The sequence below is a fragment of the Papio anubis genome, chromosome 2, assembly GCF_008728515.1.
Source record: "Papio anubis isolate 15944 chromosome 2, Panubis1.0, whole genome shotgun sequence".
Taxonomy (NCBI): Eukaryota; Metazoa; Chordata; class Mammalia; order Primates; family Cercopithecidae; genus Papio; species Papio anubis.
Window position 1 is genome coordinate 126,149,818 of NC_044977.1, and position 18,688 is coordinate 126,168,505.

The 18,688-nt window shown below is 32.8% G+C and overlaps 1 long non-coding RNA gene across 6 annotated transcripts in view; it reads right to left on the reverse strand.

The window, feature by feature from the left end:
- The window catches only part of LOC103882213, a 325,635-nt gene that overhangs the window by 215,224 nt on the left and 91,723 nt on the right, over nt 1-18,688 (reverse strand). For 5 of the 6 annotated variants that reach the window (XR_004182239.1, XR_004182237.1, XR_004182238.1 and 2 more), the window contains exons 2-3: nt 12,962-13,056; nt 10,534-10,668 (exon numbers count right to left, since the gene is read on the reverse strand). This is a non-coding gene — a long non-coding RNA (uncharacterized LOC103882213). The remainder of the gene's footprint in view (nt 1-10,533; nt 10,669-12,961; nt 13,057-18,688) is intronic. The other variant, XR_004182240.1, reaches the window with a different exon arrangement.

The following is an 18,688-nucleotide window of genomic DNA, read 5'->3' on the forward strand; positions in this document are numbered from 1 at the left end:
AAATGTATAAACTCTTGATCTCAGAGTAACAGTCAGCTAGGGTCATCTTTTCTGGCATATAAAATCTATTATAAAAGTGTATTAATAGCACAAAATGATAAACTCTCTGTAGCCTTTGAAAACGACTTTCTCAAAAAAGAAATGCTCTGCTTATACACATCTGTACTTCTTGTGGAAAGGCTGTTTTTCCCTCAGTTACATAAAAATCTAGAAGTTATCTTTTTCGCTTTGATATCTGCCTGTCAGTTTCTGGGACTCACTGTGCTGGAACACTATCTCAGACCATCAACAAATACTACATTTCCAGATCTTTAGCATTTATTGTTCCTGACATCTCTTGAGGCCACTGCCTGTACTTGCTTTCAGCCTCTGTGAATTAAACTGCCCAAACTTTCATTAGGAGTCAAACCAGAGGAAGTGGCATTCTATAGATATCATGAGGTCCCCATCTATCTAAACATCTGTGCTGAATTTTTTTTTGCCACATGGTCTTGCATTGATCATTAGCTGGGATAAATCCCAAAATACTGTGTTTTCTAATGAGAACCAGAACATGGCTTTGAACCCAGAGTAGATGAGATAACAGAAATGTTGCATAATTACAATGTATCTGCAGAATAAATTCATCTATGTTCATTTTTGGAAAGAAGACTATTCTTGTTTCTTTTATCATTTTCTTGTGCAGTGTGCAGCTTTATGAATCATAAAGCCAAAGATCATTTATTTCCATAATATAAATACATCATCTTATTTCAACAAAGATATCTTCTGGCTTACATATATACCATTGAAATTATATTATAATATATACATAAATCATGATTTGTTATATTATTACATACTTGCTTTAGGTTTATTGGCAAATTTCCTTTAAGTATTTTTGTAATATATTTATCTATTCAAATTACATGGTAGGATTCTTAGAATCATACACTTAGAAATCATGTGGACCATTCCCTATTATTTTACAGAAGAAAGTGAAGCTTATAACGAAGTGAATTACCCAAGATTACTCTTCTAGTTAGTAAAAACTTATTTTCTCATATTCAGTCAATAGATTTTTACTGCAAAATGCTGCCTGTCTCAGGAGAGGGATCATTTTTTAAATTATTTCCTGAGGTTATTTTTTCTATTCCCTATATTCTTCACCCTCTATCATGTCAGTAAGAAAAATAAGCATATTTTTGTTGTATATAGTCAAGATGTGGTTAAAAGAATGGTTTAAATACTGGAAGGAAATTAAAAATGTGAGATTAATAGGCAAAAATTCACATATAATTTTAATAAAAATCTGTTGAAGACAGATATGAGAAACTACATTTTGTATCAATGTTTATTCATAAATAGTAATCTATTTGCAACCTTCAATAACAATGTTTACTAAGCAAGTACCCTTATAAATGCTTTGATAATTTCACCTAGTATCAAGATAATTCTATTGCTTAGGGTTTATTTTTATCATTCTTTTAAAATTTTTATTTTTAACTATTGTGGTACATAATAGTTGTATATACTTATGGGGTACATGTGATGTTTTGATACAGAGATACAAAGTATTATGATCAAATCAGGGTAATTGGGGTATCTGTCATCTCAATCATTCGTCATTTCTGTGTGTTAGGAACATTCCAATCCCACTCTTTTAGTTATTTTAAGATGTACAAAAAATTATTGTTAACTATAGTCACCCTATTGTGCTACTGAATATGAAATCTTAATCATTCTATCTTACTGTATTTTTAAGCCTGTTAACCATCCCCACTTTATCCTTCTCTCCCCACTACTCTTCCTGATATGTGGTAACCATCACTGCATTCTATAGCTCTATGAGCTCAATTTATTTATTTTTTTTAGCTCTCACACATAAGTGAGAACATCCAGTATTTGTCTTTCTGTGACTGGCTTATTATACTTAACATAATGACCTCCAGTTTCATCCATGTTGTTGCAAATGACAGGTTCTGAGTCATTTTATGGCTGAATGGTATTCCATTATATTTATGTACCATATTTTCTTTGTTCATTCATCTGTTGATGAACACAGGTTACTTCCATATATTGGCTTTATGAATAGTGCTGGAATAAACATGGGAGCTCAGATATCTCTTGGATATACCGTTTCCTTTCTTTTGAAATTATACCCAGCACTGGGATTACTGGATCATATGTAGTTTTATCTTTAGTTTTTGAAGAATCTCCTTACTGTTCCCCATAGTGGCTGTAGAAATTTACCTTCTCACCAATAGTGTATGAAGGTTTCCCTTTCTGCACATCCTCACCAGCATTCAATATTGCCATCTTTTGGTTAAAAGCCTAGCAGGGGTAAGATGGTATCTCATTATAGGTTTGATTTGCATTCATCTGATAATTAGTAGTGTTGAACATTTTTTCATATACCCTTTGGCCATTTGTATGTCTTCTTTTCAGAAATGTCTATTCAGATCTTTTTCCCATTTTTTAAATTTGTTTTTTATTTTTAATTGTGGTAGGTGCGTAGTAGTTATATATATATGGGGCACAGGAGATGTTTTGATACAGTCTTGCAATATGAAATAAGCACATCATGGAGAATGGGGTATCTATCTCCTCAAGCCTTTATCCTTTGAGTTATGAACAATCAAATTATACTCTAAGTTATTTAAAAATGTACAATTAAGTTATTGTACACTGTTGATGGGAATGTAAATTAGTAAAATCACTATAGAGAACAGTTTGGAGGTTCTTTGAAAAATTAAAAATTGAGCTACTATATGATGCAGCAATTCCACTGCTGGGTAGATGCCGAAAACAAACAAACAAACAAAAGGAAATATGTATATCCAAAAGTTGTCCGCACTCCTATGTTTGTCGCAATACTGTTTATGATAGATGAGATTTGGAAGCAATCTAAGTGTCCATCAACAGATGAATGAATGAATAAATTGTGGTAAATTATTTTTTAGTTTTAATTTTTATAGATTTAGGGATACAAATGTAACATTGTTAAATGGATATATTGATTAGCGGCTTTTAGTTTACCCATCACCTCAATAGTGTCCATTATACCCAATAGCTAATTTTTCATCCCTCATCTCCCCGTCCATTATCCTGTGTTTTGGAGTTTCCAATGTCTATTATTCCATTCTGTAAGTCTATATGTACCCATTGTTAAGTTTTCACTTATAAGTGAGGACATGTAGTATTTGACTTTCTGTTTCTGCATGATTTCATTTAGGATAATGGCCTCCAGTTCCACCAATGTCAGTGCAAAAGACATAATTTAAATTTTTATAACTGAGTAATATTCTGTGGTATCTAAGTGTGTGTGTGTGTGTGTGTGTGTGTGTGTGTGTATATATATATATATATATGCAATTATTGCCATTACGTTTAATGGCAAAAGCTGCAATTTATTGCTATTATGCTCCAACTACGTTTATACCAGCCTATACTAACTTACATTACAATCAGCAGTTTCTGAGGGTTCCCCTTTCTCCATATCTTTGTCAGGATTTGTTTTTACCTTTCTTTTGAATAAAAGCATTTTAACTGGGGTAAGATAATATCTCATTGTAGTTTTGATTTGCATTTCTCTTCTTATTAGTGATATTGAACATTTTTTCATGTCCCTGTTGGCCATATATGTGTCTTCTTTTTTATTTGATTTTTTTATGTAATGAAAGATAGGGGCCCAGTTTCATTCCTCCACATACAGATATACAGTTTCTTCTGCAGTATTTATTTAAAAAAACAAATAAAAAACTGTCCTTTCCCTGATGTACATTTTTGGCACCTTTGTCAAAAATGAATTCCCTGTAAATGTAAGGATTTGTTTCTAGGTTCTCTTCTCTGTTCCACTAGTTTATGTGCCTTTTTCTACATCAGTACATGCTGTTTTTGTTACTATAGTTTAATAGTATAGTTTGAAGTCAGGTAATGTGATTCCTCCAGCTTTCTTCTTATAGCCCAAGATGGCTTTGACTATATTCTGGGTCTTTTGGGGTTCCGTATACATTTTAAAATTATTTTTATATTTATATGAAGAATTGACATTGGGATTTTAAGTGGTATTGCTTTGAATTTGTAGATTGCTTTATTTAACATGCACAGTTTAACAATATTGATTCATCTAGGACTATCTTTTCATTTTTTGTGTGTCTTCTTCCATTTCTTGCATCAATGTTTCCATCTTTATTATAGGGATCTTTAACTTCTTTGGTTAATTTTTAGGTTTTTTATTTTATTTTTAGCTGTTGTAAATGAACTTACTTGCTGGGTTTGTTTTTCAGATTGTTTGCTGTTGCCATACAGAAATGGTACTGATTTTTGTATGCTGATCTTGTTTACTGCATACAATTTTACCAAATTTATCAGTTCTAATGGTTTTTTTGGTAGAATCTAGGTTTTTCCAAATAAAAGATTATATTGTCTACAAAGATAATTTTATTCCTTCCTTTTTAATTTGGGTTTCTTTTATTTCTTTCTCTTGTCTGATTATGATGGATATGACTTCCAGAACTATGTTATTGATAAATAAAAGTGGCGAAAGTGTGATATCCTCATCTTTTTCCATATCTTACAGGATCTTCAGATTATTCCCCTGTTTATTATGACACTAGCTGTGGGTTTGTCATATATAGTTTTTATTGTGCTGAGATGTGTTTTTTCTATATCCAGTTTTTTTGAGAATTTTTTTATCATGAAGGGTTGTTGAATTTTTAGTATGCTTTTTGGCAGAAATTGAAATGATCACATTGTTTTTGTCTTTCATTCTGTTGATGTAACATATCACATTTACTGATTGTGTATGTTGAACCATCCTTGCATCCTTGGGATGAATACTACTTGGTCATGATGAAGGACCTATTTGATGTGTTGCTGAATTCAAACTGTTAGTGTTTCATTGAGAATTTTAGCATCAATATTCATCAGATATATTAATCTTTAGTTTTCTACTGTGTTGTGTCTTTTTCTGGTTTTAGTATCAGGGTAATATTAGTCTCACAGAATACATTTGGAAGTATTGCCTCCTCCTCAATGTTTTTGAATAGTCTGTGTATGATTAGTGTTAGTTCTTCTTTAAATGTTTGGCAGAATTCAGCAGTGAAGCCATCAAGTCCTGGGTTTTTCTTCGAGGGGAGACTTTTTAATTATTATTATTGCTTCAATCTCATTACCTGTTTTTGTTCTGTTTCAATTTTGAATTTCTCTGTGGTTTAATCTTGGTAGGTTGTATGTGTTTAGTAACTTATTTCTTTTCTTGAGGCTTTCCAGTTTATTAATATATAGTTACTCATAGTAGTCTCTAATGATCCCTTGAATTTCTGTGTTATCAAATGAAATGTCCCCTTACTCACCACAGATTTGAGTTATTTGGATCTTTTTTTTTTTTTCTTAGTCTGGTAAAAGTTTCTCAATAATTTTGTTTATCTTTCCAAGAAAACAACTTTTCATTTCATTGACTTTTTTGTATTTTTAGTCTTCATTTTGTTTATTTCTGCTCTGATCTTTATTATTTCTTTTCTTTTCAACTAATTTTGGATTTAGGTTCTCTTTCTTTCTGAGTTCTTTAAGATGCATCATTAGGTTATCTGAAGCTTTTTTTAATTTTACTTTTCTGATGTATAATAGATGTTTATCACTATGAACTTCCCTGTTAGTACTGCTTCTGCATTTCCATTTTCATTTGATTTAAAAGTTTTTTGAATTTTCTTCTTAATTTTTCATTGACCTTATTGTTGTTCAGGACCATTTTGTTTAATTTCCATGTGTTTTGTACTTTCCAAAGTACCTCTTGCTATTAATTTCTAGTTTTATTCTGTTGTGGTCAAAAATATATTTGATATAATTTTCTTTATTTTAATTTTTGAGACTTGTTCTGTGGCATAACATATAGTCTATCCTTGAAAATGTTCCCTGTGCTGAGGAGAAAAATTTATATTCTACAACTGTTATTTCTTTTTGCAGAAGAGGAAAATGAGTTGCTATATAACTTCACAATTAAAATGTATACGGCATTTTAATAGTATAAATATTTATTTTAATGAATTTTACATGTTTAAAATATTTAAGATATGTAGCACATGCATATCATATGTCCTGTAATTGCACGTTTGTCTTAATATGACTCTTTGTTCATGTGATCCCTATTTTTCTATATTCTAAGATCTTTGATGGAAATACGGAGGTATCTCAGAGGGTACCTAAGTAAAAGTTAGTCACATAATTAGCCTTCAATAAATATTAAAACAAAGAATAAATAATTAAATAACAAGCATTGGCTATAAATGGGGTAAAGAACAGTATTGCAATGGCTGATCAGTTTTCCTCCTTATAGAACTATTGTTCTCCCTAAAAACTTCCAGCTCCAATTTTTTTTATTTTTATTTTTTTTATTTACCTGTAACTCATCTTTAGTAAGCTTGGAAACAATCAATTTATAGAATTTTCATTTCAACTCCCCCACAAAAGATGAATTATTTTTGTGTTTCTCTTACTGCTTGTATTTTACCTCATTAAGAAATTGAAGACAGTCTGATTAGCTTTTATCTAAATTTACTGTCACCTAACTACCTCAGAGACCAATGGTTTAAATGAGATTGGAAAATATAATTAATGAAATTATCAGAAAATATTTCCAATAAATTACCACATCTCATTTACCTTTACAATTCCATAATCTGTCACAAACTTGGCTTACTTATCTACAAAAGCAGACTGATAATCTGTCATCCATATTTAGGAAAGACTATTTTCTTTAACTTTCTCACTGAAGTAATTACTTAGAAAATAATATTCTCCATCTGATCTTATGAAGGCACAAACATGAGAGTTTAGCTGAGGCAGAACCTAAGGACTTGAAAGTGTGTCTCTCTCATAACAGAAGGAACATACAGTATTGATGGTACCTCCAAAATCTTAAGATATATACATTAGGTAAAAAGTATGGAATGAGAAGCATTATTCATTTCTTATCTCAAAATGAAGAATATTATCTTGCTTATATTGTTAGTCTTTTACCTCCATAGAAAGCATCTGCTTTAACTTGCATTAGCACAGCAGGATGTAAGCAGACCTGGTAAGTTCTAGAGACTTGAATTCAAATTATTTCTTTATCTGAGGTACAAAATTAATTTTTCAGATCTCTAACGTGGGCACACTTAAAACATTTCAATACTATATTCTGTTAATAGAGTTGTCAACATTTGAAGAAAAATTGAGAACTCAAGGAATTATTATCGTTTTCTAGAGTTAATTAAATACAGTTTCTACTAACATTCATTTCCAGTTCTCACCAACCCTGAGTCTATGATTAGCAGAGATATGTCATAGCAGAATTGTATTCCTAACTCATACAGTGAAGGAACCACCAGTCTCCACTACAATACTATATTGTTTCTGTTTTCAGGTAAGACCATCTTAACTTCCATTTCTTTAGCAATGGATTTACTTTCTGCTTTGCTGACACTGCTGGATAAGAAAAAGCCACAGATATTAATAGCAGTGCAAACAATTGTCTGTATAATTTGGTTATTAAAATTGCTATGTTAAAGTAAAGATACTATAAAATAAATATTCTCTTTTACAAAACAAAATTCTTATTACAAAAATACAAAATCACTGTGTTTTAATCCTCTTAAAACATCTTTCTTTAATAACGATGCTTATGTTAAATTCACTGAAATAAAGCACATTTCATTAAAATTATATTGAGGCATTCTTGAAAGACACAGCACCACAGGCAATCCTAGGATGCCCTAGTGTCGGATTCTGTGAGTCAGTCTGCCACATATTTAACACTATAGAAATACGAGGTTGGTAAATGGAACTTTCATGAGTCAATAGCATAACCTTCCAATTATGTTCAAAAATACATGGAAATACATACGTAAAAGCAAAATTCTTCAAATTGCATTAATTTTAAAGTTTTTTTTTAAGTGTGCAGAAACAATTTCATTTTTACAAAGTGATTCAAAGGTACAGAAGACTGTAATATAAGCCAGCTGCCCTACCCTTGCTTCCATCTGTCAACTCTTTTCATAACTGAAAGTTCTGATGTAAACTGAAAGCAAGCATCAGACACAAATAAATGAACCGTTTTTCCTGTGTATTTTCTGTCATATCACACTGCAGTGTTTTGACTGCCACACAGATTGATGTAGCAGGTAAAATAATAAGGTACTGAGAGATAGCACTACAAGAGAACTGAACACAATTGAAGCATATATGGTAGCAACACTTGTCTCTAGCAGAACTACTCCAATGTTGTATTTTCCGTTTGCATAATACAAATATAATGGTTCTTGTAACTTTTTGTTTTCTTTTTGGAGTGCTATAATACTTCATGTTATGTTGCTTCTCTCCATGTTCTATCGTACATTCCATATAGATAATAGTACTTATATTTAGTGTAGACTTTTATAAAGTCTTCTTTATGTATTCCTCATTACAGTTTTCCTAACTCTGTGGAGGCTACATCCAATAAATATCCAAAACTATCCCTAATTGTGAATTTTTAAAACTTGTGGGATTCTAAAACAATCCCAACTCTAAAAATATGTGCTATTAACTATGATTGTTGTACAATAAATTTGAATTATGGATTCTGATATATCCAAATAAACATATGTACAACTTCATCAATACCATATTAGAGGATACATTCTAGAATTTCATTAATTGAATAGAATCACCTAGAGAAACTTAAGATTTTTCTAGTCCTCAGTTAAGAAATGAACTAATACTTATATGATATTTATCTATCAACCAAAATTAAAATTCCCTAGAATAAAAAAATCATGTGAGAATGCATATATTTATTCTGAAACATACATATGTGAAAGCAGAATTTAATCAATACCCTGGAGTATTGAGTTTAGTTCTCAAATTTAAATTGGTGAACTATGAGCTTTGCAGATATTTCCTAGGGAACAATTTCCAATTACCTTGGGTTACAATGGATATGTGAATGGAAACCTGGTGATTTTCTAGATTTCTTTGTTGTTTAGTTTTGAATTCACCCAGGGAATCGCTTAAGCCAACAATATAACCTTCAAGGGAAAAAATAGGTAGCATATGTCCAGTGTGCGTAGATTGAGGCAAGTTTCAAAAGAAGATGATGATGATGCTTTAATTTAAATATGGTGCTGAAGTATTATACACAAACTTACATCTATAATGCCATCCAAGTAAACAATAATAGATAAGTTAATGTTTAAAAATGAATAACTGCAGGGGATATCCATCCATCTATCTATCTACTCTAGCAGATCAGATATCAGCTTGTGCAGGGAATGGCTTTCTTCTACCTATTCTAAAAATTGCATATTCAAAAATATTATTAGTATATATATTTCTGATTTCAGGCCCTGTTTTTATTAATCTTTACAATCTACCTGAGAAACCAATTAATCCACATTCACTTTGGATGAATGAACTTAGATTTTTTGTTTTTTTTTTCCTGAGATAGAGTTTCACTCTATTGCTCAGGCTGGAGTACAGTGGTGTGATCTCGGCTCACTGCAACCTCTGTCTCCTGGTTTCAAGCAATTCTCCTGCCTCATCCTCCTGAGTAGCTGGGACTACAATCCCGTGCCTACATGCTTGGCTAATTTTTGTATTTTTAGTAGAGATGGGGTCTCACCATTTTGACCAGGCTTGTCTTAAACCACTGACCTCAAGTAATCCACCCACCTCTGCCTCCCAAAGTACTGGGATTACAGGCATGAGACACCATGCTCAGCCCACGAACTTAGATTTTACTTTTTTAAAATATGGTATATAATAGTTGTAAAAAATGTATGAAATAATGTGGTATTTTGATAAAAGCATACCATATGTAATGATCAAATCTTGGTAATTGTGATATCCTACATTTCAAGCATTTATTACTGCTTTGTGTTAAAGACATTTCAACTATATTCTTTTTGTTATTTTGAAATACACAATAAATTATTGTTGACTCTATGGTTCTATTGTGCTACCAAACACTAGATCTTATTCCTTCCATCTAGTTATTAACTATTCCCTTTTTATTCCTCCAAGCCCCCAGATACCAATTATGGAAGACTATATTAGCAGCAGTTATTTCTGTGGAAACAAAAGCATTGGTGAGCTAATATCCCTCTACTGGAACATTCACTAAATACTTGAGTCAGTCAGTGTTTTTACCAAAAAAAAGGTATAACACTCAAAAACCAGTAGGTAATTATTTCAAGCCATTTCTGCATTCCTATTTGCTTGGTTGTAGTCGCCCTATGCTTGCTGTAAGATTTTTTGTTTTCACAATTTATTATGTAATTTGGTTTGAATATTCTAGACCATTGTTTCCAAAAGTGTTCTTCCAAGATATCTAGGAAATTTTACTACCTGATTTTATGAGGGATTGGCTTCTCGAGATAATTATTCATTTAACAAAAGCTTGATGAGAATCAACAAATAAACCAGGCTTACAAAGATAAAGTAGTTGCCAGTGAAAATTTATCAATAATTTCTCAGACTAGTGGAGGAAGATTGGCATATAAGCAAATGAATTACAATATGGGTGATACTTACTGTGACCAAGGTACAAATTTAAGGCTTCAGAGTATCTATCTCTGCCTGTGAGTTAGAAAAAGCCTCCCAGGAGATATGGCATTTAAGAAAAGGCTCAAAAGTTGACTTTTCATAGTAAAGAAGGGGGAAGCAACTCTGAAAAGAAAAAAAAAAAAAATAAGCATGGCAAAAGGCAAAGTCTAAGAAAAAAGTATTGTGTTTGCAAATTGCTGAAAAAATGTGTTAATAATTGACATTTATAGGAGACAAGACAAAGGGTAAGACAGAATACAATAACTGGAGAGAAGTAAAAATCAAACATACTGGGTAGAGGCCTATTTGTCAGGCTAATGAATTCTGATTGCTCTTGAAGGCAAAGGTAAGCTAATGGGGAGTGTCAATTACCATTTTAAAAAGCAATAGAGAAGACTAATAAGGGGAGCTAACTGAAGACTAGGTACACCAAAGGGTAAGCAGTTAGAAAAGCTGCAGTGAGAGATTATGAATTTAACTCTGGCAGTGGCACTGCAGGTGGAGAGCAGCCAGGCCCAAATGACTGTCTCAGGGTGACAGCTCAGTCAAGAACAGGGGAAGCACATTATCGGCTTTTGTGTGTGGGTTCCTGTGTCCAAAAATCTTTCAAGATCCACCTGGTATGCGTAATATGTTTATAAAGCACTATTATTTAGACAATATAAAATTTCCATTTGCCTATACTCTCCTGCAAACATTATTCTAATTTCTGCATTTTCTTCTGGGTATGCTACAGAACTAGCAGCTCTTACAGCTGACAACTTCAATCTACCATGTTTAGAAAAACCTCAGTTAATCATGAGATTTTTTTCTTAGCTATATTACCTTGGACATCTGTAGGAGATACTCTTCCTTCTTTCAAATGAGTTCTAGACTAGGTCCCTTTATCATATTGCTTTTCAGTATAAATTTCAACGAGGATGAAACAGTTAGGGTTCCCTAATTTAGTTCCTAACTTGTTAGGAGTCCTTAAGTTCCTAAGGAGAGAAGGTAGCAGAAATCCAGATTTGTATGCAAATTTTCCCAGATAAAAAATCTGAGTGCCAAATGGTTTATAGGCAACTAGTTTTCAGCAGCACCAGACTCACAGCTGTTAGTAATGTTACATATTTAGTGAAGTAATTGACCTAGTATATAAATATTCAGGGTTTTTGAGGGTAATTGTCATTGCAAACACCCTGTGAAGTTGATAGCCAATGTGAGTTCATGGCAAGTTTGATGCACAGACCAGACCAAACAGATGTTATCAGAATAGAAAAAAAAAAATTATGTAATCACTTTCCTTTTTTTGGTGAGATGCAAAAGAACCCATGCAGAAGCTTATTTATCCTGTCGACACATTTTAACTGAGAGCCTCATCTTTACATTTACCAAGCTAAAATTTTGAACAAGATAGACATGGCCCATAACTCACTTGGGTATTACTTTACAATAGGGGTAACAGAGACAAAATAAACAAACCACTAATTAAAATTATTGCAACTTGTGAAATGGCTGTAAAGTGAAAGAGAAAGATCAATTAGATCACATTCCAGCATAGAGAACAGTGAGTCGAGGGAGGCAGACAGCAACATCTCAGGTGAACCTACTCTCTGCCTGTCAGACACTTCATTTCCCACATGATATTAAGCTCATTCAGAAGAAAGCTAATCTTATTCATTCATTCGAAAAATATTTATTGATTCTTATTGATCATTAAATTCTGAAAATTGGGAAAACTGACACCAATTGCTCTCAAATACTAAGTAGGTCCTCTAATATTTATGCTAATTCCACTAATTCCTCCTTTTTGATGCAGTACATTTATGGAAATGGAACAATTACACTTTCTTAACCCCTTTTCCATTTGCCCCAAGAATACTCACTAGTGGTGCTTGCAGCTGCAGCATTTACCCCAAGATAACTTTGTCACACAATATCTCACTTTTATTATTATTTGTGCAGCATTCTAGTATATCAACTTTGGAAACAAAAGACATCATTCTATTTATAGCATTCTGGTTTTGGTAGTGGGATTTACATTTACAAAATATAGTAATTCTCAATCGCTCTAAATGTCATATCCTAGAAAATGTAGCATTCCTATGCATGATGTTAATATCATTCTGTAGCAGTTGTTGGTTGGAGATTCACTTGATGAATCCGATTTTTCCAAAATAGACAATTGTGATGATTTAGACGATTCTGATGTTAGTTTTGTTTGGAAGTAACTCCAAGAACAGTTTGTATATTTTATTTTCAAACTGAACACCAGTCAGATTTGCTTCAGCCTCAAAGAGCATGTTTATGTAAAGTTAAATGAGCACTGGCAGTGAGCTGCACATTTTCTTACTAACCAGGGAAAGGGTTAACGGTTTCTTTTGTTGTTGTTGTAATGGTTATAAAAGGAAAACAAAGAAAGAATACAAACACTCACTGTGATGGTTAATTTTATGCATCAACTTGACTGAGCTAAAGGATGCCCAGATAGCTGGTAAAACATTACTTCTGAGTATATCTTCAAGAGTGTTTCTGGAAGAGATTAGCATTTGAATCAGTAGGCAGAGTAAAGATTGCTTTCATCAACACGGGTGAACATCATAAAATCTGTTGAGGGTCCAAACAGGAAAAAAGGGAGAAGGTCAAATTTGCTTACTGTTTGCATTGAGCTATCCATCTTCACCTGCCCTTGCACATTATTGTTCCTGGTTTATGGGTCTTTGGATTCAGGCAAGGACTTACACCATTACTTATGCACCCTTATGCTTTCACGCCTTTGACTCAGACCAGAATTTACACCATCAGTTACCCTCTGGTTATCAGGCTTTTAGACTTGCATTTGAGACTGAATTGCACCCCCAGCATTCCTGATTTTCCAAATTGCAGGCACTGTATCATGGGACTTCTCAATCTTCATAATCACTTGAGTCAATTCCCATAATCTCTCTCTCTCTCTCTCTCCCCCTGCCCCCGCCCCCCATTCTGGAAAACTTTGACAAAAACACTGACTTAAGTGCAACAACACCAGTAAATACATAATTTGAGAGCAGATTGAACAACAAAATAAAGCATGAAACATTGCTTCCACCTTACTTAAAAAGAAGTAACAAATTCATTGTTGTGAGAGAGTAACTTAATGCATCCAAAATTAGACAGTCTCCTTATTTAAACGTACTCCAGTTTTAGTAAAGTTAAAAATAAAATCAAATTTCAAAGTAAAACTAAGTTAAGTAAAAGTATTTTTCAAAAGTACTGAGTTTATTTTAAGATGTGGTTATAAGAATAACATTTTGTAGCATTATGCAAAGTAGACGCGTGTGATTACTGTCAAGAACCAAAGAGGAAGAACAATCTACCAGAATAAAGAAAGTACAATATTACTGAGTCCATTCATATTGATAACCTTTTTTGTATGCAGAAATTTATTAATTCACTGAAACAACAGAGTCAACATCTTCTTTTTGATATGTATTACTTATTAAAAGTAATACCACTGTTTATCCTCCTGTTCTTACAAATACAAGTTTTTCTGAAGTAAATCAATGTTCTATTTTCCTCTACTAAGATTAAGAACAATGGAGTTTAAAAATTATGGTTAAACACTTCCTTTTTCAGTTTACATAGTTTCCCACCTACTCTGAAGTCCTTCAGGTATCTAAGTGGATAACTCTCTACAAACAATTAACAAAGTGAAAATTAGAAGGCCAGAAATTAAATTGAATGTACTAAGATATGTTTCATAAATATTTCAAAAGGATAATTCATGAAACATAAAACAATGAATCCTAAGAAAGATAACGAATACATGTTTTTAGCATTCACTCAAAAGACAGAAGAAAAGAGTTGGACTGAAAAAATCTCTGAGCCTACTTGGTCAAAATATTGGGAAAATAAAATAAATAAGAAATAAGAAATAAATAAATAAGAAATAAGACAGTCTTTGTTAATGGATTTAGCTTCTGTGGCAATGAAGCAGCAAGAAATGAAGAAACAAGGAAAATAAAAAAATAATTTAAAAAAATGTTAAAAAATGATTATCAGTGCCCCGTATCTTGGTTTAATTAAACAATGAGAAATATAACTTTATTACTTGAAAATCGTAACATTTATATGACATAAGTATTTTATAACCAAGAATAAAAAGGATATTGTAGAGTAACTTTCTATAAAGAAATAAATTCTAAACCATTTTGTGATAAGTGATTAGTTTGTTATGAACCCAGAGTCTTACAACCACTAAGAACAAAATATGGAGAACTAGAAAATGTCACAGAGTGGCTAGAAGTGTGACTATCTGAACTTCACTGAAGGAAAGATAGATATTATTGAAGGAAAGATAAATACCTGTACTTCCTTCAGAAAGATGTCGGCCATGGGATAGATTTTGATTCTAACTGCCATACTATAAAGGAGGTAGCAATAACAGTTAGTTTAGGGAGATGATACCCTGATACTTTCTGTCAGAGAGGCCTTGGTTTAAATTTCAAACTCTCACACTCAAAGCTTTGTAACTTTTCCTAAGTCATCTGAATTCTGTCCTTAGTTTCATGATCTGTAAACAAAGCTATTAATACACATTGTATAGGTTTTATGAAGATTAAATGTAATAATATAGGTAAAGACAAAGGTCTTAGCACAGTATCATATGTCAGTTGGCATTCAACGAATATTAGTTATTATTCTTGCAAGGGTTTTAGTATGGTGTCAGTCCTGCATAATCAGTGTTCAGATACAGTACTTTAGTCTAACAGCACATTAATAATTTATACTAAGAAAAACAATGGGACTACGAGTTCTAACAAGAATGTGTTGCTTAAAGCAAAATGGCTAGATAAAAAGGCCAAGAAAAAAATTTAATGTCAACAGCAACAAAAGCTGTTTATATATTAATCACAGGCTTCAAATTGGGCCTGGGGGTATGCCAAAGGGTGATAGGTGAGTGTCAGGTCAGCAACATTAACATCAAGTGCCTAGATCCCTGCTCTTTTAGGCAAGACTGTGCTAAAATAAGGAATAGTAGACTGTGTGTCATAAGTATATGCTTTATGAGAATATATTCTATAGTCAATAATAACTTACTTGTACATTTTAAAATAACTTAAAAGAGTGTAATTGGATTGTTTGTAACTCAAAGAATAAATGCCTGAGTTGATGGATTCCCCATTCTCCATGATGTGCTTATTTCACATTGCAAGATTGTATCAAAACATCTCATGTACCCCATACATATATACCCACAAAAATTAAAAATAAGAAAAAATTGTTAATAAAGAATATATTCTGGAAATGTAGTTGATTCCAGAGTTTTAGGTAAAACAGAAACACAAAGAGTGCAGTAATGTAAATAAAGATGAGATCTCAAAAATCGTGTAGCTTTTCCTGTGTGTTTCAGGACATGCAGGTTATGCCCTCCTAAAAAGCAAACAGAAGCTCACTTAGATTTCCTGAAAAATCCTTCAATCTCTGACTCCTCAATTTCTGTATCTATAAGGCTGTTACTGCCTAGATAAGGATTACCAAAACTGATATACTAGCATCAAGCTGTACTGGAGTCACAAATTTTCCCAAACGTGGCCTTCAGAAACTGTCAGATTAATGTCAAAATACTGGCTTGAGAATCAGTATCTAGAAGGCCTTGTGGAAAGTGACCCTGGTTCCTAGCATAATATCTTCAAGAAGCTCCTGGATAAATCAGTATATTTGGACTTGGGTAAAATAACTTTATGACCCACTATTCACTGGCTAAATGTGCCAGTTATATTTCAGATTTTTGTGTGGAGTATCCAGGTCCACTAAGAAAGAAATCTCAACTGGAGTGCAGATGGAAAGATGGACAGAAATTATATACTTTTATTGTGAATTTAATAGAGATTTAAATTTACAATTAAAGTTGTAAATGCTATGAATTTTCTATGACTCACAAGAAAAAATGAATAATGTTGGTAGACTGATTCGTTGAAGGGCTTTGTATTTTAAGGATGCCGATCACCTATCTATTATAAGTTTTAAAAAACATTTTCTAATTTCTGTGCTTTATCTCTTCATGTTTGTGGAAGTTATGGTTTTGTTTGTCAATCATAAGCTTTAAATTTCATTAAATTTAAATTTAAATTCTTATTTTTTAGAGTTGTAACATTGCTATCTTATTTTTTGGGATTTATTTAAGTCTTCTATTCTTTCATCTTCGTTTCTTCCTTCCTCCTTCCTTCCTTCCTTCCTTCCTTCCTTCCTTCCTTTCTTTCTTTCTTTCTTTCTTTCTTTCTTTCTTTCTTTCTTTCTTTCTTTCTTTCTTTCTTTCTTTCTTTTTTTTTCTTTCTTTCTTTCTTTTCTTTTCTTTCTTTCTTTCTTTCTTTCTTTCTTTCTTTCTTTCTTTCTTTCTTTCTTTCTTTTCTTTTCTTTCTTTCCTTCCTTCCTTCCTTCCTTCCTTCCTTCCTTCCTTCCTTCCTTCCTTCCTTCCTTCCTTCCTTCCTTCCTTCCTTCCTTCTTTCCTTTGTTTCTTTCTTTCCTTCTTCTTTCTCTTTCTTTCTTTCTTTCTTTCTCTGTCTTTTCTTTCTTTCTTTCCTTCTCTCACTCTTTCTTTCTCCTCTTCCTGCCCTCCCCTCCTCCCTTCCTCCCTCCCTCCCTCCCTCCCTCCCTCCCTTCCTTCCTTCCCTTCCTTCCTTCCTTCTTCCTTCCTTCCTTCCTTCCTTCCTTCCCTCCTTCCTTCCTTCCTTCCTTCCTTCCTTCTTTCCTTCTTTCCTTCTTTCCTTCATCTTGCTCTATCATCCAGTCTGGTGCATGTAGTGACACGATCATAGCACACTCTAACCTCCAGCATCTGGAATTAGGCAACCTTCCTGCCTGACACCTGAGTAGATAGAACTAGAGATGTGTACCACCATAAGTGTCTAACTTTTTTATTTATCAAATTTTTGCTTAGAGACAAGGTCTCACCATGTTGCCCAAGCTGAATATTGTTATGTGTTTGAATCCATCTAGCAATTCATTCGGGGTATGATTTGAGACAATTTCCAAAAACCTTTTTCCCCAAAATGTATAGATATTTTCCCCAACACCTTTATTAAATATTCCATCTTTTTCTTTTCAGTTCATGAATCATCATATGTTATATTCAGCAATACAATATATAAGATTTTGGATTCTTTCCTTTACCTATTTGTCTGTCTACAGTGTTGTATTGGTATCTGTTTCAGCTACTGTAATTTTCAAGAATTTTTGATGTTTGGTCTTAAAGTATTACTCTTCTCCACACCAATACTTTTTTTTTTTCCCAAAAGTTTAACATATAAATCTTCCAAATAAATGAACTTTAAACGTAGCATGTAAACCCACTCCCATACCAATTCCTTTTGGAATCTGAGTTCTTCAGTTTCTTTGACTAATTGATGAAAATGAAGAAGTTAAATTCCTCACAGGAAGTGATAACTATCATGGGCTAGGTTCTCTAGGAAAGAGACTTGGAGACAGAGACAGCATGCACAAAGTTTATTAGGAAGATCTCTTTGAAAAAGAAGCTAAATGAAAGCTGTAGTGGTCAGAGGAAGAAGATGAGGTACTGCAGATCTAGTGACAGCCTCAGTCAACAGATAGAAAACTCTGGACTTGGAATGTCAAGTCAGTTTTGTCCTGCAATGGGCTGAAAAGATTAAGTTACTTCATCAGTTGGTCACTGAGTATAAGGGACTAGGAGAAGGACATAGTTTTGGGCAAAGAGGCTTTTTTTCACCTAAGGCAACTTCTAAAGTGGGTGACAACTTAAGGTGGTCTTTCCACAGCATTTGTGGCAGCTATGGCAATGACACTTAAAGAAGAATATAGATGATACATCATAGAGTTCACTATTCCACTTCACAGTATTGACTACACCACTTTAAACTACACGACTTCACAGTATTTCCTCTTTTCATTCAGATATTAGTATCTATTGATTCTGGTCTTTAATTTGACTGAAAGTAACAAATCATAATTTTCTTTAAAAAGGTCTTGTATATTTGGATAAAATTTAAGAATTCCAGTTTTTATTGCTATGGGAATATTCTTTTTTTAAACCTTAATTTTTTTTTCCACTAGACAGAAGAAAGTTGTTGATTTCTTCATACAAATCCAACAATTTTCTTTCACTCACTCTTCTATTTCTCTTTCTGTCGTTGTAGTTGCTGAATGC